At 34.2% G+C, this 22,500-nt stretch overlaps 1 protein-coding gene across 3 annotated transcripts in view; it reads right to left on the bottom strand.

The window, feature by feature from the left end:
• The window catches only part of LOC144974976 (uncharacterized), a 145,356-nt gene that overhangs the window by 89,664 nt on the left and 33,192 nt on the right, over positions 1-22,500 (bottom strand). Inside the window, exon 2 of one of the 3 annotated variants that reach the window (XM_078918554.1) lies at positions 21,716-21,832. The gene's annotated coding sequence lies outside the window, so the exon portion shown is untranslated. Of the gene's footprint in view, positions 1-21,715; positions 22,112-22,500 lie in introns of those variants that run through there. The other 2 variants (XM_078918553.1, XM_078918552.1) reach the window with 2 other exon arrangements.

The following is a 22,500-nucleotide window of genomic DNA, read 5'->3' as shown; positions in this document are numbered from 1 at the left end:
AGCTAATACTAATCACAACTACACAACGGAAGCAGGACATACAGAGTAAACACCTCAAACGGAATACATATTTTTTCTTCGGACATTATGCCGACTGAAGACGTGGACGAAAGCCACAGAAACGTACGTCTGGGCCATATATAATGTGAGTGACAATTTATATTTTATATATATATATTATATATATATTATATATATATATATATATATATATATATATATAATAATAGATAGATAGATAGATAGATCAATAGATAGATCAATACAAATCCATTATTACAACTCTACTCTTTCCTTTCATGTCCGATTTTTATAGCATTGCTTGTAACTGTTGTATATCTTAAGAATATTTTATTTTATTTTATTATATTTGATGTTTATTTTGCTTTTAATTAGCTACGTATTTTCATCAAGTAGTTCATGGCAGTGTATAAATATATGCTTATATAACGATGAATTATGATAATTTCCATTCAGGATCAATGAAGTATATCTTATCTTATCTTAAATAGATAGATAGATAGATAGATAGATAGATAGATAGATAGATAGATAGATAGATAGATAGATAGATAGATAGATAGATAGATAGATAGTGAAAGAGACAGAGAGGGGAAGTTGCTTTAATTCAGTTAATCAAAGAATTGCCTTGGGATTTTACTATCATCGATGCCACAAAATACACCACCACAACCAATTATATAGAAAGATAAACGTTCGGAAAGAGGGATTCAATTCCAAGCCCAGAAGCCGACATTCATTTCTTTTACGACATGTTTTGTGAACTCCTCGTCAATAAATGTGATTTTCTCAACGGCTGTTCATTCGAGATATATTTTCCAGAACAATTTCTCACATATGACAATCTGGGCCCCCGTAATAATTTTGCAAGATACCTTCCACATCAAAGGAGGTGATGAGAACATAAAAACGTGTTGCCGGGCCATAAAATCGTGCAACAAGAATGTACTGGTTATGTATTCTATTATTTTTCACAGAGAGTTCCAGACAAGGGAGAAGAATATACAATTCTAAACCGAGACAAGAAAAATTGATTGAAAACCATCTCTGGGGCATAATAAAATTTATATTACTGTTGTATACAACAGTCATTTTCATAGGGGGTGGGGGGGAGGGGGGGGGAGTTTATTATTTATGATCCCCAAAGAGCGTAGCTGTGAAACCATACACTTAGAAGGCGCAGTTATAAAGCAGTGCAACAATGTGAACATCTTAATATTCTAATAAATACATCTATTTATTCGCTTATTTATTTTTTGTTCAACGCTTAGATTGTAACCGATGTGAACATTATGCAGGTTTGACATCCGAACGCAACTAAGGGCCTTGTTGTGATGGACAATATTTTGCGTAATTTTTTGAGATTTCCATTAACTTGGGTTATCAAATCTGCTAATAATTGCACGTCGATGTAACAAATGGCTGAAAATAAAATTCAGTCACACATGGCTCACCAGCAAAACAAAACAAAAATAAAATCTTTAAAAATAATAATACGAAACGGTTGAGTATTTTGGTGAATTGCACTGGATTACTCTTGAATTTTATCCTAAATAATGTCTGAGATAAAAGACTAGCTGATGAAGAAAGACATAAAAACAGCAACAAAAAGTATATTAACAATAATAAAAAAGTAATAAAAACAACAAAGACAAAGAAAGACGAAGAGAGAAAAAAAGAAAAAAGAGGTGGAAGAGGAAGAAGAAATTGAAAAAGAAGAAGAAGAAGAAGAAGAAGAAGAAGAAGAAGAAGAAGAAGAAGAAGAAGAAGAAGAAGAAGAAGAAGAAGAAGAAGAAGAAGAAGAAGGAGAAGGAGGAGGAGGAGGAGAAGAAGAACATGTTGTTTTATGGCGCTTGCAACACATTTAGGTTATATCAGCGCCAGTAAAAAGGAAGAAAATGGGATAGTAAAAAGTTCTAGAATTACAATTAAAGCACCCAAGAAAAAGTAAGACATATGGGAACTGGGAACAAATAGGGATCAGATGTAGATTCCAAGAGCACACCACCAATGTACTTAGTTTGAGATCACCTATAAGTCTCATCCTGACACAAGCACAAAACCAACAAGGAGGAATACACTCAAATGCTTACATTATAAATTCAAAATAACAAATATAATAATACATAACAGAGACATGATTTACAAGGAAAAAAATATCATTTCCCAAAACAATAACTATGCATTTGACTGTTTCCCTCCCAGCCAGGACTCCGGCCAGGGCCAGGATAAAACCAAGTAATCTCATTCCAAGACAAAGACAGAAAGCATGTTGGAAAACAGATATAAGGGGATAAAAGACAGTATGACAGTATGTACCCACCCCCCCCCCCCCTCCTGCCTATGGGAGGTCAGGAACCCCACCCCGGAAGAAGAACAAGAAGAAGAAGAAGAAGGAGGAGGACGACGAGAAGGAGGAGGGGGAGAGAGAAGAAGAAGAAGAAGAAGAATAAGAAGAATAAGAAGAAGAAGAAGAAGAAGAAGAAGAAGAAGAAGAAGAAGAAGAAGAAGAAGAAGAAGAAGAAGAAGAAGAAGAAGAAGAAGAAGAAGAAGAAGAAGAAGAAGAAGGAGGAGGAGGAGGAGGAGGAGGAGGAAACAATGCTCATTAAATTCGATAAAGTACAAGAAAATCAAACCATTCCAATAGCGATGCCAAAATTATATTCCCATATCACTCTTGTAAATTGTTCATCTGAACATGCTCTGTTCTGGCAGATGACAACTGTCAACACTGATTGTTCATCTCAGATGATCTTCTTCTCGTATGCCTTTATATCTGGAGTCCCGTTTCGTGTTTTTGAGTTCTCAGATGATAACACAGACTGATGATATGGACAAAAAACGACAATACGCGTTTTGAAGTTCTTGACGTTAACTCTCGAACAGCAATTCTACATTTATCGCAGATCAGATTGCAATTACTCCCACTCTAAAGTATCTTTATTTATTCGTTTTATTATTATTATTATTATTATTATTATTATTATTAAATTATTATTTATTATTATTATTATTATTATTATTATTATTTATTATTTATTATTATTGCGAATTAGCCGTTTTCAACTCGAACAGCGGCATGCGATTCGAACCCAACAGTTGTAAAAAAGGTAAGCTATAACACAAGGTTAGATTGAAATACAACCCTGCGAGTAAAAGGTTAATTAACTACTCGTCTGAGATCCTCCCAGTTGAAGACACATGGTATTTTATCACAGTGCATGCAGAACAAACATACACCACATGTCCCCAACTATTTATTATGTTCCGCGAATATTGTTTGATGCACAGAATCAAAGTCACCCAACCGTCGAAAGATAGCGCGACATTTTTTTTTTCAAAAGGCAATTCAAAAGTCAAAAAGGAATGTTGGGAATGGATGAGGGGGTGAGGGAGGGAGGAATTTCGAAGTTGAGTGATTTGCGTGTGTGGAGTCAACGAAACGACGAGGGGGTCGCTTTGACTTATCGCCTTATGTCAATCGAAGGACAACACAGCCATCTACGTTTGCAATACTATGGTAATCAAGAGTCGGACTACTCCATCGTTTAACAAAACTTTAAACAAAACGCCATCATTGGTAAGTCATTATAAAAAGTTATGCTAAAAATGAGCTTTCATAAGTTCCTCCGATATACCTAATGCCCTCCATAGACGTCGACATCCGCTGGAAGCGGGACGGATGACCTATCGCTTTGACCCCATCCCTGCGTTTATCGCAGATGATTTTGCCCACATACGGGGAGATATTTTTTTTAGGCGATCGGCGATCGGGGCGTGGCAGTATAAAAAAGTGGACAATTTTTTTCGGATTTTCGCTGTTTTCACGTCGGATTCGTGATCAGCGTCAAATTTACAATAGGTTTGATACTAAGAACTGTGTGTTTACTCCAAAAATTGGTGAAATTAGAAATAAATTTTAATTAATAGTGAGGCTATGTGGCCGACAGAACCGATCCCAGTTACTGTCTGTTATTCTATCTTTCGTCTTGCCACAATAGTGATTACTTCTCACTAAATTATATCAATTAGACTGTTGAAGGAACGAAATTGACATCATTCCACTCTTTGTTATTGTATTAAGGCAGTCATTTTGGTAATTAGTTCTCACTAAATTATATCAATCAGACTTTTAAACGTTCAAGGTTACTCGTAGTTTTGTATGACGGTACGTTATTTCCGACTGGTGGATGTTGCGAGCATTTTACCTAAACTCATAGCATCAATAACCGTCCAAGATATTCGCATCATATGTAGCAATAGCTATAATAATCTAACATGTCGAGAGAGAGAGAGAGAGAGAGAGAGAGAGAGAGAGAGAAAGAGAGAGGGAGAGAGAGAAAGAGAAAGAGAGAAAAATTTACTTGCGCTATATATACCGCTCTATTCAATAAAGGTGCTCAAATCACTTTATAAGGGTCTTTGGCCAACATAAAAACATGTTAGACGAGACATGACTGTTAAGCGATATTGCAATTGTTTCCCGACAGAGACGACGCTGTAAACAGCGAGGTACTCATTTTAACAGTGAACAAGGTGAGAGAATGCGAGTAAAGAGCCTTTTCCAAGGACTCAATTATGCGCCACTCAGAGCGGGACTCGAATCCAGTACCGTCCGATCCAAAGGCGAGTGTCATTTCACAAGATCACATGCATAGCCGCACAAAAAAGTGATGAGAGAATAGATTCATATGTATTGAAGGAGGAGAGAGCGGATGGAGTGAGTAAAGTTCTTGGATATTTATAGAAGGAACCAAATTGACGTCACTCATCTCATTGTTATTGTTTTTTGACCACCCATTTTTATGATTAGTTCTCATTAAAATATATCAGACTATAACGTTCAAGGTTCCATGTAGATCTTTGGGCTGGAGTGATATTTCTGGCTGGCGGACTTTGTGAGTATTTTAATTTAACACAGAGCATCAATAGAAGGAATGAATTTGACGTTAGTCAACCCGTTGTTATTGCTTTTAGACAGCATTTTATAATTAACTTATCACTAAGTTATATCAATCAGACAATGAACGTTCGCGTTTGCAGTTTTGTGTGTTAATATGTTATACCCCGATGGAGATGTCGTGAGTATTTTTCCAATACGCATAACATCAATACATTTGCAATCCGATTTAAGTTTAAAAGCAACGTAGACCACGGAAATTTTTCCATTTTGTGGACAATAAAGATTTTTTATTTATCGTCATTATTATATATTATTATTATTATTATTATTATTATTATTATTATTATTATTATTATTATTATTATTATTATTATTATTATTATTATTACTATTATTATTATTATTATTATTATCATTATTATTATTATTATTATTATTATTATTATTATTATTAATTATTATTATTATTATTATTATTATTTATAAAACAAATCGACAGTGTTCCCGTGGCAGGTTAAACGGGTACTCCTCGGGACTACTCGCATTCGCACCCCCCCCCCCCCCCCCCAACCACCACCACCACCACCACACACACGCACACAGCTCTTTTCTTTTTCTTTTTTTTTTTTTTTTTTTTGGGGGGGGGGGGGGGGGCGTTGTTTGTAGATTATAATTCAAGGTTACAATGCCCACCCCATTCCAAGGCTTTTTGGCATCTGCCAATCCCAAATGTCTGTGTCAAGGTCGACCGTCATGTCGCGTCAACGGGTGAGGAGGAAAAAAAAAAAAAAGAACTGGCATATTATTATATCATTACATTGAAAATTATGAAAACTATTTTTTATTTTGTATGAAATCCTTTATAAGTTTTACGATGAACAAGAACGAAACTTTGCCATCTACCTCTTCCTGGCGCAACATTTATAAAAATATTATTAAAAAAAAATAATAACACAGCATTTATTTGGCGCAATATCCACGTGCTCAAAGCGCTTTACAAGGGGTCCCAAGGCAACAGCAATATTAGACTTGAAAGACGAGACATGACGCCTGTCAGGCGATGTGACATTTTTTCCCAACAAAGACAACGAACGGCCATGTTCTCAATTTTACACCTGAGTACGGTGAGAGAATGTGAGTAAAGAGCCTTTTCCAAGGACTCAACTCTGCGCCACTCAGAGCGGGTCTCGAAACCTGAACCTTCCGATCCGAAAGCGAGAGTCATACCACTTGATCCATCACAAAACAGGGAGGGGCACTTTTCTGTCGGCCACATAGCCTCAATATTAATTAAAATTTATTTCTAATTTCATCAATTTTTGGAGTAAAAACATAGTTCTTGGTATCAACCTATTGTAAATTCGACGCTGATCACGAATCTGACGTCAAAACAGCGAAAATCCGAAAAAAATTGTCCAATTTTTTATACTGCCACGCCCCCGATCGCCGATCGCCTCGAAAAATATTAAGCAAAGCGGCTGTGCGGGCGATCGACCGTACCTAGGTTTATCGGCCAGGTATTTGGCCACACACATTGCGTTTTCACCCCGGTTTGCCTGATCGTGGTTCGGACGCCTATCAAAACCGTGCGTGTATGGAGCCTTTAATGAAGAATAATTTTAAAACGGAGTCTAGGACCAAAATACTGGGTGTAAAAATGATAAGCATAGAATTTCCATTTTAACAATACAAACATAAATTATGTGAACCAAATAGAATCAAATGAATTGCCAATGAAAACTTGGTAATGAAAACAAATCCAAAATAACAAAAATACACGTTGATGGTGGTGATAATAATAGCTATGCTCAAATTTTAATGATGGTGATGATGATGATGATGATGATGATGATGATGATGATGATGATGATGATGAGGTGATGACGAGAAGCTACAAACAAGCTACAAAAAAAAATCGAAAACTATGCAAGATTTTAAGTATTTTCTGTTGTTGTTGAGAATATGATAAGTATGCTGGTTACGGGAACGTCGGAAGGAAAGGAACTTCACATTCAATGCGATTCTGTAAAGCAGTCAGACTGCTTAGAAGGCATCGAATCAAACAAAATGGACCAAAAACAATATTTATGTAATACACAACTGTCGAATAAGCTTTCGAAATATCCACTACCTCTTGCCGTGTACGTACCAAAAAAAAAAAAAAAAAAAAAAGGAAAGAGAAAAGAAAAGAAAAAAAAAAAAAGAAGACAATACCTAGCAGCTATCTATATCTAATCTAATATAAGAGCATTTTAAGGCCAATGGAAACCGAGAACATTAATTCTTTCAAACTTTCTTTCAAGAAAGGGTCAGAGCTGGGGTCAACCGGGGCCAGTCACAGTGGTCACCAATTTATTTGTTTACGACAGGACGGACGAAGGCGAGGTAGAGTGGTTTAACTGTTACACGACCGTAAATAATTATATAGACGTCGCCCGCTGTGTGTGTGTGCGCGCTTGTTTTGTTTTTTTTTAACCACCTCAACCTTCCATTCAGCAAGTTCTTTCCTTTCTTTTATGAAAAAAAAAAGAAATAAAAGAGCACAAGAGGGAAATCTCTCTCTCTCTCTCTCTCTCTCTCTCTCTCTCTCTCTCTCTCTCTCTCTCTCTCTCTCTCTACCTCTGTGTGTGTGTGTGTGCGTGCGTGAGTTTGTGTGTGTGTGTGTGTGTGTGTGTGTGTGTGTGTGTGCGGCTTTGTGGTCTTATCTGACTCCCAACAGATTTGAAAAGAAAAATTGTAATATTATAGTCAGACAGTCATCATGTCAGGTCTTACACGTACAGCTGTTGGCTAGGACTCCTCTTGTAAAGTGCTTTGAGCACGTTTAGGGGATAGTGCGGAAAACAAATGTTCGAATTAAAATTGCACTTATACGCTGTAGATGAAGGTAAAACAGTCTACACCGAGGAACCAAAGTCCTATACAACTGGTCGCACTTGACTGAAATGTAAAGCACGAATTGAACGGATTGACCATGTGACGGGAACGAAGAAGAAGAAGAACAGGGCTTGGACAGCTTCACTAGATCGTGGCTTAACATTTTCCTGAAAACAATGTATCAAATACCACTTGCGCCCCCCCCCCCCCCCCCCCCCCCCAGAGAGAGAGAGGGGTTAGAGAGAGAAAGATAGATAGATAGATAGATAGATAGAGAGAGAGAGAGAGAGAAAGAGAGAGAGAGAGAGAGAGAGAGAGAGAGAGAGAGAGAGTAAATTCAACACTCGACCGAATGAGTAAAATGTTTAAAACCCTATATTTTTTATTACAGGTTGGCAATCTTCAGAGTAATAATATTATAACTATAGTAGCTATCAATGTGCATTATAATAATATGAGCACTGAGTATTCCGCACGTGCACCGAGCAGTACCAGCAGCTGCCAGAGTAAATCAGTGGGGGTCATGTGCATGACCAGTAACGTAGCGGACTAGTTAGTGGTCGTGAGTGCACGGTGGAGTGAGCGACGTGAGCAGTCAGAGCTGGTGGCAGTCATTGCTTTGGGTCCTGTTTATAATTAATTTCCGCTTTATTTTATTATTACAACCGTGTGAAAAAGAATAAATGGTATATCAAAAACGTTAAAAGGGAGGATCGGAATCCCACTCAGAGTTGCGAACTAACATTCTAGTAAAACAGAAATAAGACTTTAAAAAATCAGGATTTTGATTTCACCACCCCACCTCCGTCAGAAGCAAAAATCACTAAAACCTTTTATTCTAATTTGGTTCATTAACACCGAAATACATTGAGAACTTTTAAGTCCTTATGCTGAGTCCAATAGAAATATACCACAGATAACACTTAAAGATAATCAATTAGTCATATTACCATATTACATGTTGTGTAAACAGCACTAAATCATCAACAATAACAAAATCAAGGAAAGACTAGTTTTTAGAATTCATTTTAAAACGTATTCAATTGAGCCCCCCCCCCCCCCCCCCCCCCCCCCCGAAATAATAACGGGTAAAACGGGCATTGGTAGCCCTGTCATACCTTTCTGAAGTAAACAAATACATGATAATACAACGATAGATCGAGAGAACCGTAAAGTACGAGTTAATTATGCGTTTATTTAGGGGTTCAAAATTTGCGATCTATTTAAGCTTATAACTTTACTTGTCTACATGTTTCTGTTCACATTCGAATTTTCTTAAGTTTAAAGTGATGCAATCATAATGGTAATGATAATAATATTATTAGAGAGAGAGAGAGAGAGAGAGAGAGAGAGAGAGAGAGAGAAAGAGAAAGAGAGAGAGAAAAAGAGAGAGAGAGAGAGAGAGAGAGAGAGAGAGAGAGAGAGAGAGAGAGAGAGAGAGACCGGGAGAGAAGAATAAAAGAAAGAAAATCAAATAAAGGTAGCTGGGAAATAAATCAAGTGATCAATACTATCTTCCCGATTTGGAGGTTGACTGTCCGTACGCTGAGTCACATCTCATCTCTTCCCCACAAGACTGGCGGCCAATCGGCTGACTGAGCCCATTAAATCCACTACTGATTAATCATCTCTAATGAGACACTTATTCATGAAATTCTCAGCTAGTGGACGTATCAGTGACCCGACTTCCTAAACGGTATTATGTCGGGCGATTTAAACCAGTTTACCGCCCTACTCTGGAAAGACACGTATTTAAACATTTGGCCAGAAAACTCGTCCTTCAAATATCGGTTTAAACGATCCTCATCTTGACAATCAATCAATCAATCAAATGTTTATTTTAGGCCATTGGCCAATAGTCATAACATCTCTCTGATAATAATAAAGGGATAACAAAACACTCTCAAACATGGGACTTCACGAAATACCAGGTTTGGGAATTTTGGTCAAGATGGGTGTCATTTAAATCGATCGATTTTTGAAGGACGAGTTTTCTGGCCAAGTGTTTAAATACGAGTGTAATGCTTTTCAAACAAACAGGCGGAGCGATATGACGACACAAAGAATCAAGAGTAGTTGTAACGTGGCTGTTGCGGTGTCCGTCATTTGTTTCATACACATATCATTTAAACCCGAGCATTACATCGCACAGAAACATCTGCAGGAAAAATGAAATTAGAAAAACGAATAAAGAAAAACAAGAACAGGGACAAATGAAACAGCGACAAACTTGTCTTCAAATAACAAACAGATAATTTTGACCTCTTGAGCCACCAAGCATTGATCCCAAGGTATCATTTATTCTCGAACACCTATACAATAAACCAATTTGAATTGTTGATTTAGTGTACGGATCTATTCTGCCAAAATGTTGTTTTGTTTTGTTTTTATTTTGACCAGAACAGAAAACGATTACTCCATATATGTATATATCGATAGTGACCCCAAACTTTTAAAATATCTAAAACGTTCAACTTAAGACTTCATTGAGATCTCAGGCGACAAGGCAGAGGTAATTTTCATTAAAAGCTAAAAGAACCGAAGTGAGCCAGTCAAAACGTAACGAAAATACCAAGAGTAAAATATATGGCTCACAAAGCGAAGCAAGACAAAAGCACGACGTTTCGGCCTTTGGCTATTGTCATGCGTCGCCAGACACCGTGTTTTTGTTCGTTTCGCTTTATGAGTCATTTTCATTTCGATTTGTCGAAATAAAAGTTTCATGGTCAAAATTAGTTATAGGTATTTTGCCATTGACCAGCAATATTCAGCTCCGTGCTCTGATACAAATAAAGAAAAGGTCATCTCAACGCATTCAATCCACAATGCAGTCCACCTGTCGCTGTGCAATCTTCTCCATTCATGTAAAAGCGAATTTCCTTCCTCACAAATTACAACAGCGAAAATGTGAAGCAGATACTTTGGCAAAAGTGGGGGAGTAATGGGTTCAAATCTTGACACAGTCTCTAGTTCACAAGGCTCCAGACAGCCCAACGGCATACATTGAACACTAATAAGAAAACACTGCGCTGTTTTTGTGTTGAAGGAATGTGACGTAACTCTGTTATTCAAAAAATGCAGAAAACTCCAGTTCATATTGGCGTGTTTTAATAAAAACAAAGTATTAAACTAGTCATGCATGAAATGCTAACACCCCCCCCCCCCCCCCAGCATCTTTCAACAACTATTTAGGCATGGAAATTGGCTTTACCAATAATCAAATTTGTTTTGTTTTTATATTAATGATTATGGTTAAATCAAGATATTATTTATTATTTATTATTATTATTATTATTATTATTATTATTATTATTATTATTATTTATTATTATTATTATTATTATTATTATTATTATTATTATTATTTTATTATTATTATTATTATTATTATATTATTATTATTATTATTATTATTATTATTATTATTATTATTATTATTTATTATTATTATTATTATTATTATTATTATTATTATTATTATTATTATTTTTATAATTATTATTATTATTATTATTATTATTATTATTATTATTATTATTATTATATTATTATTATTATGATTGTTATTATTATTATTGTTATTATTATTATTGTTATTATTAGTAGTAGTATTATTATTATTACTATTATTATTATTATCATTATTATTATTTATTATTATTATATATTATTTATTATTAATATTATTATTTATTATTATTATTATTATTATTTATTATTATTATTATTATTATTATTATTATATTATTATTATTATTATTATTATTATTATTATATTATTATTATTATTATTATTATTATTATTATTATTTATTATTATTATTATTATTATTATTATTATTATATTATTATTTATTATTTATTATTATTATTTTATTTATTATTATTATTATTATTATTATTATTAGTATGATGTTATTATTATTATCATTATTATTATTATCATCATCATCATTATCAGCATCAGCATCATCATCATCATCATTTCTAATTAAATCCCATATATTTGTTATCTTTAAAAGATGAACCCTGACGTTCTAATTACATTGTCATGAATTCCATTGAGAAGGCTTTTTTGTAAAAATAGGTAAATTAACTTCGTAATTAAACGGCTGGACAAAAAATACAAGCCCCCTATTCTCTCCGTAAAATCCATTGTAAAATTATCTCTCGGTAATGAAATGTAATACTTTTTATATGTTAGAAGTTGCTGGTTTGAATATCATGATTTGTAAAAATTTGATTGTATTCCTCTTGTTAGGATCCTTTGATTGTATCTGAATGACACTTCTAAGCAATCTTAAACAAAGGATACTGAGGGATGCTCTTGAATTATACACCCGTTCCCTAGTTGAACCATGTGCCTTTGACAAAAGTATACTTTTTTGACTACCTAATACATTTTCTGTCTTTTTGAAATGACCTCAATGTCACAAACGCCGTAAAATTATCTAAAACAAAGAAAACAATCCCTGACATACAATAATTGACGTACACAAGGACTTAAAAGTTTGTGATATTCTAAAAGATTCATTATTCTACATAACAATACGATAAACTAATATGTCTGTAACTTCTAGGTTAGTTTCTATTGCCCTTGATATTCCAATCTTATAGAACATTAATTTGCATTAGAAATGTGTTAAATGTGTTTAATAGGATAGAAAGGGGATGGGCTATTTATGTTGGAATTTCCCCGAGTAAACCAGGATAGAGATCACCCAGACCAAAGCATTTTGTTACACCTAGTGTTACTAAATGTCAATAACTTTATTATCCGAAACAGACTTACCATGATATAATTTCGCATCTTCTTTATTGTCAACGAATGGGGAATAAGCGTGGTCCTCATTTACAAAAACAATACTAGATATTATTGCTGCTGTGCTTCTGTATAATAATAATAATAATAATAATAATAATAATAATAATAATAATAATAATAATAATAATAATAATAATAATAATAATAATAATAATAATAATATTATTATTATTATTATTATTATTATTATTATTATTAATATTATGATATATTATTATTATTATCATTATTATTATTATTATTATTATTATTATTATTATTATTATTATTATTATTATTATTATTATTATTATTATTATTATTATTATTATTATTATTATTATTATTATTATTATTATTATCATTATTATTGTAAGTATTGGTGGTTATTTATGGCATCATTTTATGTTTTGGCACCATTAACCATTTTTTTTCAATTTCCTTGTTGGTGTCATCAAACTGTATGAATTATTGGCGAAAGCCTAAGATTGAATAAACTTTGTAAAAACTTCTTTCAATTATGTCCATTTAATAAAGACAGCGAACAAATACTCAGTTAAAAATATCATAACGATATTTCGTTTAAAATTCCCACGACTGGTTATTGGTGGGCGGGTTTCTTACTGAGAGGCTCAAAAGATGATCTAGTTTGACCCCCATACTATCTAGCCCCACTTCATTTATGGTCAACACTTTATCCTATCGCTTTTATAGTAACATTCTTTTACATTTTCGAAAATTGCATCTCTCCAAGGATATAAATCAACTGAAATTAAATAAACGCATCACGTGCAAACGAACCTGACCTGATCATTGCCAAGTTGACCTCCAACAATTTGACCCAGCTGTGACCAGAAATAAGGCAGATAAGTCATGACATCACATCTTCTTCTCTTCCGTTTCAAAACTCATTGGAAGTGTGTAACCAGTCCTCCGCAGTGAATAGTGAACAATGGAAAGGTTACAATTATATGTTGAATCATAAGGTGGCATAACTATTTTAGTAGCAGAATGTATAGGCAGATTCATAGGATTACGCGGCGTAATAGAATGAGGATGAATGATCTTTATTGAGAACCAGCATTTATCTAGACTAGAAAGTAAGATATCATCACTCTGAAACCAGAAGATCAGTTGTGCAAGGTTATGTATTCAGTCCCCAGGAAGACTGGTTTTACGCTTCCAATGAGATTGGAATCAGTATTTTGACATCGCCCTTTTAGAAGGATATTAATGCACTCCCCAAAAATCACACATCAAATATGGTCCACTAAAACCGAAACAGAACGCATACGTTGATAACAATAAATTCAAGCTTTAACATTTACTGTACAGCAATTCATCACTTCATTAATAATGAAACAGCGTTGTCTCGGTCGGAAAAAAATGTAACAGGCGTCATGTCTCGTTGGCTGGATACCCCTTGTAAAGATCTTTGAGCACGTTTAGTGGATATTGCGCTATATAAAGACTCATTTTAAAAATACCCCAATAAATACCACAAAAATTTATACATATTTTCAGTTGCCCTTACTATAAACGACAGGTTTTGAGTTTCAATTGTTTTTAATCAGAATATGTGTGTTTCAAGTGGCAGATGAAATTTCGCATTAAATATTATTGTCAAAATGATATATTTAAAATGATGTCTGTTGATCCTTTTTCTTCCCTATACTATATTTCACCACGACCATTAAATTATACTGTTATTCTCGTATAGTGTTTTTTTAAAATCTAAAACTTAGGATTGAGTGACTAAGAGAGAGAGAGAGAGAGATAGAGAGAGAGAGAGAGAGAGAGAGAGAGAGAGAGAGAGAGAGAGAGAAAGAAAGAGAGAGAGAGAGAAAGAGAGAGAGAGAGAGAGAGAGAGAGAGAGAGAGAGAGGGGGGGGGGTTGGGGGGTTGGGTGAGAATGAGATAGATAGAGAGCGGGGGGATAGAATAAGGGAATGTGGGAAAGATGGGCGAGGGATAGGAGATAAAATAAATATCAATCAAACGGTCATTTATGCTGTTCTCAAACAATGACACACCTGCTCTATTACCTTCAAAAATTTTCCCTGCCTACACAAACAATGTATTATTATAGTATCAGCTAATTTCAAATATTCTCTGTGGCTGTCTGTCTAGTTGGGTGTTGCCTTTGTCATCATCATAATCATCATTCTCAACATCAGCAGCAGCAGAAGCTACAAAAGCCATCACCGTAATATTGTAATAACTTCCTTTTACAATGGCCCTGAATCGAATATTATATCGCAAAACATTTTCATCAGAACTATGAAAGAAGCTTCCCGGATCCTGTACCAAGCAAGAGGAGGTATTGGGTGACGGTTATAACCCCCTAGAGTGTTACGGTGACTGTCAATAAACTACGGTGGCAATGATAGCGTGCTTGTAGGTCACTCGCATTCGGATCAAGACATACGTATTTTATGCCTGGACTTCACGAATTCAAACGATAAAAACTATTTTTCATAATGTTACCAAATATTATAACGAATTCACAATAGAGCGAACTTCAAATGAATATTACAGAAACCGACATCACTCTAAGTTGAAGACTTCCAAGAGACTTTTACGAGGTAATATGCTTTTGGAATACCGTACATAATAATATTATATATATATATATTATATATATTATATATATATATATATATATATATATATATATATATATATATATATATATATATATATGGTGGTCACAAAATAACGCGGCACTTTTAGTCGGCTCGTATCTTTTCATTGAATCTTTTTAAAAATCTTAATACAAATAAAACAAATCCTTATACGTAGACTGTCAGAATTTTATGAATTGAGAAACAAGAAAGCTACAGTGATTTTTCAAAACCGTGTTCAGAAATACAATATCAGAGATAAATGACGCAACATTGCTGAGAGTAAAATGGCGACGATCTTAACATTTGTTGCCATCTTTAATTATTTTAAAATTGAGCATTTATATAGCGCAATATCCACTTAACGTGCTCAATGCGCTTTACAAGGGGTCCCTGGTCAACAGCAACATTTAACATGTAGGACGAGACATGACGCCTGTTAGGCGATATTACAATTATGTCACCATAACCATTATTTTCATCATAATTCTACTCATTATGTAAGAAATCGCCTGTATAGTAAACTCACATGCCTATTTTGCTCCAACGATTACAAAGTTAGCACTTTAAGTGATCAACAGCACCGCCGTCCTCTTTAATGACGCAACGTAGTCTCTTTTTCCAACTTGTAATGCACTTCAAAATGTCATCAATGGTTATCTCCTCCAAGCATAAAATAATTCTTTCTGTCAAGTTTTTTTAATACTGTGAATGCAGATCTTTGGTGTCCACGACAATCCTTTTCGGTCCAAAAAAAAAAAAAAATCAAAATTGAGCAATCCATGGATTCAGGTCGGATGATTGAGGCAGACAGTTGTCTTTCTCCATGAAATAAATATTCTTACTCAGAAGAAGAGCTAGTGTTCTTTTGCTCGTTGTATGGGATGTAGAACCATCTCGTTGAAAAATGAAATCCCTTCCTGGTCTATGGTTTTTCCAGATATGAAACTGGACGTGCATAGTTTCCCAGGCATAGCAACAAGTGTCTTTTTAAAATAATTACAACGCGCAAATACATTTGCGTCATCTTTTCAACGATATCGAAATTTTTAGGTGGTGTTACAAGATTTTATATTATTCAAAAGCCGCTGATCCAATTATTTTGAAATTTCGCAATTCTATTGACATAAAATAGTTCCAATAAAAGTGAAAAGATATCATCATAACTTTTTACAAAAGAAAGAATAAACACCGGCGTGTTTTGTTGGGTATTTTTGTTTTGTTTTTGTTTTTTGTGTGACCACCTAACCTGATAATAAAATATATAAAAACAAAAATAAGTAAAATAAAGTAGGGAGACTAGATTTGAATCTGATCTGTTATCTACCATGAACAGGATTGATAACACATCATCAACAATTGATACAATTCTATCCAACTGTTTCATGTTTAGGGAAACAAATTGTGGACAATAGATATTCGGTCTGGAAAAGGAGTTGAAAACAAAGTCAGTAATGGTACAGACAAGCTGAATAATGCGAGGTTTTAAAATATAGAAATATCTAGTGATAAGATAAAGGATGTGAAAAAAAAAAAACTCTACCCAAAAATTGAGTAGATGCAGGAGGAAACTTCAAAAGTCTGGTTTTGGTTTGAAGAATCTTTATGGCCTTGTGTTGTTAACACGTGTGGCCTGTCAGTCGTCGGGTGTAATCTTAGAACAAAGGTGTAAGCTACTGCCATGCTGATTATACATTAATGTTGCTAATGCTCCTGCTCCTTGCTGCTTTACCTCCTCCCTTCTCCCCTCGAAAACTCGATAATCATTCAAAAAAGTGGTTAGCAAGTGGGTGTTAGTATATCTTGAGGATACGTGGCATTGTTTTCTTTATTCCAATTTATCGACAGCACCAAGTGCCTTGGTTAAGGATTTTAACACAAAACGTTGTAGTCTACGTAGTACACAGTATCAACAGATGTTTCAAGTCAGGAGAAACAACGCTGAATATCTCTGAACGCTAAGGTTTATGGCGAAACAAGGCATAACCAACTTTTTAAAAATGGATTATCCTCGGCGAAGTGTACCTTGTACGGAATGAACAGGAATATCGGAAGGGGGGGGGGGGGGGGGGGGGGGGGGGGCAAAAAGTCGAGACTTATTAAGGAGCAACTCCATATGGATGATTTTCATCATTATTGATATGAAGTGTAATTGTGAGATGCTAAAGGTATAGTGTTTTGCAAAAGTTGGCCAACAAACAAAAAACCTATATAAGTGATGGATTTGGACAATATATGTATGTCGTTAATCCACAGTTTAAAAAACACAAAACATTGGTCTATTCACATGTCTATTGGTCTATTCTTGTTTTCATACATTTAATACTCCAGCAGGAAGGTAATTTAAATATAATAGGCTTTTTAAATGCTTGCACTCTCTTTTTAGATTAAGCTATACCGATGCAGGAAGCCTCCCAGTGTTATGACTGGCTGCATTACGTAAAAACTTTTTTTTAAAGTATGAGAAAATACCTTCTCCGCTAATTAACGACTAGTTTCTCGGTCAGAGGCTCTATCTCGTAACGTTTCGACAAAGAATCGTCAATATTCCGTCATCCAAAGAATTACACAAAGTTCACAAAGTCTCGCTTTTATCAGTTTCTCTAATTTTCTTTTTTTTCCCCAGAACCCGAGAGAGTAGCACCAAAAGATAAACAGGACATGAGAAAAAAACTGAAACATAAAAATGAGCAAAGTAGAAAAGGATGACGAGGGTGACGACAACGACGAATAATAATAATAATAATAATAATAATAATAATAATAATAATAATAATAATAATAATAATAATAATAATAATAATAATAATAATAATAAAAATAATAATAATAATAATAATAAATATAATAATAATAATAATGATAATAGAAGAAGAAGAAAAAGAAGAAGTAGATGAAGAAAAAGGAGGAGGTGAAAAGGTGGAGGAAATTGATATTGATGAAGTTAATGATATTGCAAAGAAAAAGAAAAAAAAAAAAAAAAGAAATACCCTAAATAATAGAAATGTTGTAATGCTCGTTTTATTAGATTTAAGTGCCGCAATCGACATCGATCAAATTTTACTGCTGACTGCTATCGGTGATCAACTTTAAGTAACTGGCACAACGTTGGCTTGGCTAGAGAAAGACTTCATTGACTATGTCAGTAACTTTGGAAAATATAGCTCAACTCCATCTTTAAGTGCCTCAAGGTTCTGTTCTTGTCCCCTCCTATACAACGATCACCGCTTCCCTTTCATGTCGTCAACGTTTCCTATCAACGAGACAGCTCTAAATAAAAATTCATATGACTTAGAGATGCCATCCTGTATCTGTTATGAAAAACTGTATTGCCACGATAGACGATTGGATGAAATCTAACAAACTAAAATTTAATGGTAGCAAGACAAATCATAATCTCGGTAATAAATACAAGCTTTCTAAAATATCTATAAATGAGATACTCGTGGGCGACAATACTAATAAACCGATTTCTGATGTAAGAAATCTCGGGATGTATTTAAATGAAGGGCTAGATCATATCAAAAATATTTTCCAGAGTGTTAACCGTCACCTCATAAACGTTACATATATGACGGTATTATAAACATGCTCATCAATTATCTGATTTCTTGTAGATTAGATAATCATTGTATAACACTTCTTATTGGCCGTTAAATCAGTGTAATTTATCAATTACAAAAACAAAAACGTTAGTTTCTATTTTGAAGAGCACGATGACTGTTAGGCGCTGTATATATTCATTACTTATTATATTATAGTATATTTATTAAAGAAGAAGAAGAAGAAGAAGAAGAAGAAGAAGAAGAAGAAGAAGAAGAAGAAGAAGAAGAAGAAGAAGAAGAAGAAGAAGAAGAAGAAGAAGAAGAAGAAGAAGAAGAATGAGGAGGAGGAGGAGGAGGAGGGAGAATGGAGAGGGGAGGAATAATATTTTTAAAATACGGAGCTAAGTAATGATGCCAGATAGGCCTAAAGAGCAATAATAACCATAATAATAACATGTGTATTATAAAAAAGGGGGCCAACCAAGCAATAAAACTTACGGAGTGACACAAAGAAATGGTGGGATTGCTATCCCATCAACAAAAAACCAAACCCATTTCCGTAAAAGATACTGTGCCTTAATAGATAAGAGGTGGGGGCCGGCCGGGGGGAGGGGGTTTGAACGAGAAAACAAATTATTAAAGCGATGGTAAAAACGTTGTTGAGACTCCTGTTTTTTATAAGAAAAGTAAAAAGTTAAAGTACGACTCAGGATTCAATACTACTGCAAAGGGAATGGGAAATAGAAATAAGAATTGAAGGCAATAAAAAACAATATTATCATTATACACAGCATTATGATCTGGAAGGGGCTAGGCCAGGCATGCAATAAAGTTTACAGCTTTCTAATGGGTCTTTGAGATCGCGTTCAATCATTATAAAGACGGTCGAGTGTGTTATAATTAATAATATACCTTTATCTTAGCATAGAACACACATGATATTTCTGGGGGAGAGACAGCCAAGTAGTTAAGGTATTGCACTTAACCCGTGAGACTCAGGTTCAAGACCCACATTGGCATCTTTTTTTGTTGTTGTTTATTTTTGTTGTTGTCATTTTTGTTTTGTAATTTTTGTTTTTGTGTGTTTTGCTTTATTTTCTTGAGCAAGAAACTTAGCCCCCTATAACTCACTCGGTCGCACGACATTGTGACTTTTAAATGTATATATAACCCTTCAGGCCTTCCAAGTTAAAATTCGTAAATTTACTGATGACAGCACACAGATCTGATTTTTATTATATATCAGATAATGTTTGTATGGTGTTGTTTTGACACATTCGAGAACAAATACGATTTGGAAACGTATTCCTATATTTTACACATTAAATAATTACGTCATGTGATTGAAAAGTGAGTAGGCTATGTCTATATTGCTTCCAATTGACGAAATGTCTATTTTATACTTTAATGTTCTGCATATTTTCATTCTAAATTCCACAGTTATATTCTAACAATATTTTTGATCATATTATTTGTGATGAGTATGTATAAAGGTTTAACACAATCGATATCATTTTTATAAACTATAAGTCAAATGCTAAAATCAAATAATAAATCATTTTACTCTCATATAAAATTATAAACGTATGTCAACAATAAATAAAGATCCGAAGTGAATTGAATTGCAATCCCATTTTCACCAATTAGTTTAAAGTGGAAACGGATATTTCGCTATCTCGTATAACCCATCTTAAATCAAGGCCCTTTTCCATTCATTCGTTGGTAAATATACTACTGCAATGATAATATTATAGTTATTGGATATTTGAGTTAATCCTTCATACCGTCTTCTTCTTTTTCTTTTATTCACGTAATAATGATGATACTACTACTACTACTACTACTACTACTACTACTACTAATAATAATAATAATAATAATAATAATAATAATAATAATAATAATAATAATGATAATGATAATAATAACAGCAGAATGATGAAGAGGAAATGATAAATTCATTTCACCCGTGTCTGATTATAATAAATACATAACATAAAATTAACAACTTTTCTTTGATTCTATAAAAGTGTTCATTTAGAAAGATTAAAACAATGCTATGATGTATTTACTTCAAACTTCATATCACAACCCATGAAATTTAATGATCGTGTGGAAAGAAAGATTTGTGGCAAGCTCAATAATAGGGAAGAGGAGATATGACGAGAAAGAGGAAGAGGCGAAGGAACGGAGGAAGAGGGTAATAATAATAATAATAATAATAATAATAATAATAATAATAATAATAATAATAATAATAATAATAATAATAATAATAATAATAATAATAATAAATAAGTGACCTAGTGGTTAAGGCATTGCACTGTGACCCGGAGGGTCCCGGGCTCGACCCCCGCTTCAGGCACTTTAGTTTTTTTCCTTGGGCAAGATTATTAACCCTCAATTTGGACAACCTGGGTGATTCCTGTTGACATCAGACATCTTGTTTGATGAATTATCTTTATTCCTTCGTGGAATGCCCAGGCGACGATATCTTATCAATCTAATTTATTTATTTAACTATTTATTATTATTATCATCATCATCATCATCATCATCATCATCATCATCATCATCATCATCATTATTATTATTATTATTATTATTATTATTATTATTATTATCATCATCATCATCATCACCATCACCATTATGTGAATAAAAGAAAAAGAAGAAGAAGAAGAAGAAGAAGAAGAAGAAGAAGAAGAAGAAGAAGAAGAAGAAGAAGAAGAAGAAGAAGAAGAAGAAGATGAAGAAGAAGAAGATGATGAAGAAGAAGAAGAAGAAGAAGAAATTCCTAAGAATGCCTATCACCTCTTTGATCAATATATCGAGAGAGAAAAAATGATAAATAACAAAGAACAAAAATAAAGTTTATTTGTTTTTTAATAAAGATGAAGACTATTAAGATTTAATCAATTAAAGGCAATAAATTGACTTACCGGTCAGATTATTATTGGTCAAGGATGGACATGCAATAAGTGTAGAAATTAATATTGTCCTCCTTTGATGTCCAGAAATGTTCCAGAATTCCAGATGAGAGAAAACTTCCAAAGACCCTGAAATTATAATTATAGCTTGTAAAAATCCTTGTATCACAACTTCACACTGTCACGATATAAAACAATGCCACGAAGACGACTGAAGAGAGAGTTAGAATAAGTTATTATACAAAATATTAAGAAGGAAAAGAAAAAATGCACACGTTTAAATGGGGCAAAAATAAAACAGCGGCAAGAATTCCTGATAATTCCACAGTCGCACGACGGATCAAAACAATGCAGTAGTAATAACAATAACAACAACGACCAAGATAATCGTGCGAAGGGATCTCGACTGGGAAACTGAAACACCGATTAGGAGAGGAGTGAGAGACGGAGGAGAGGGCCGGGTGAGAGGGGGGAAACGAATAACTGGCGGGCGGGTGGTGGATGGAGGGCAGGTAAGCGGCAAGCCGGTGAAGCGAGTTAGCTCGAAGGCGTTGGTTCGCTACAAACGGTAGCAGTAGCAGAGAAAGAAGGCAGCACACGGCAGGACGGTGAGTATGAAGTCTGAGCGTGGCGACCAGACAGAGTCCTGTACTGGTGCAAGAGCGCGTGAGCGACGAGAGGTGTCTGGAAGGGCTGGAATCGGGAATATGGGAATTAATTTTAAATTTTGAAGTTCGGTGGAAAAAAAAAGGGGGGAGGTGGAGAGAGGGAGGATGTGCCTAAAATGCGTTAGTTTG

Source organism: Berghia stephanieae, chromosome 6 (genome assembly GCF_034508935.2).
Source record: "Berghia stephanieae isolate SIO BIC M18660-M18661 chromosome 6, UCSD_Bste_1.3, whole genome shotgun sequence".
NCBI classification, from domain to species: Eukaryota; Metazoa; Mollusca; class Gastropoda; order Nudibranchia; family Aeolidiidae; genus Berghia; species Berghia stephanieae.
This window is presented reverse-complemented; position numbering and strand designations above follow the sequence as displayed.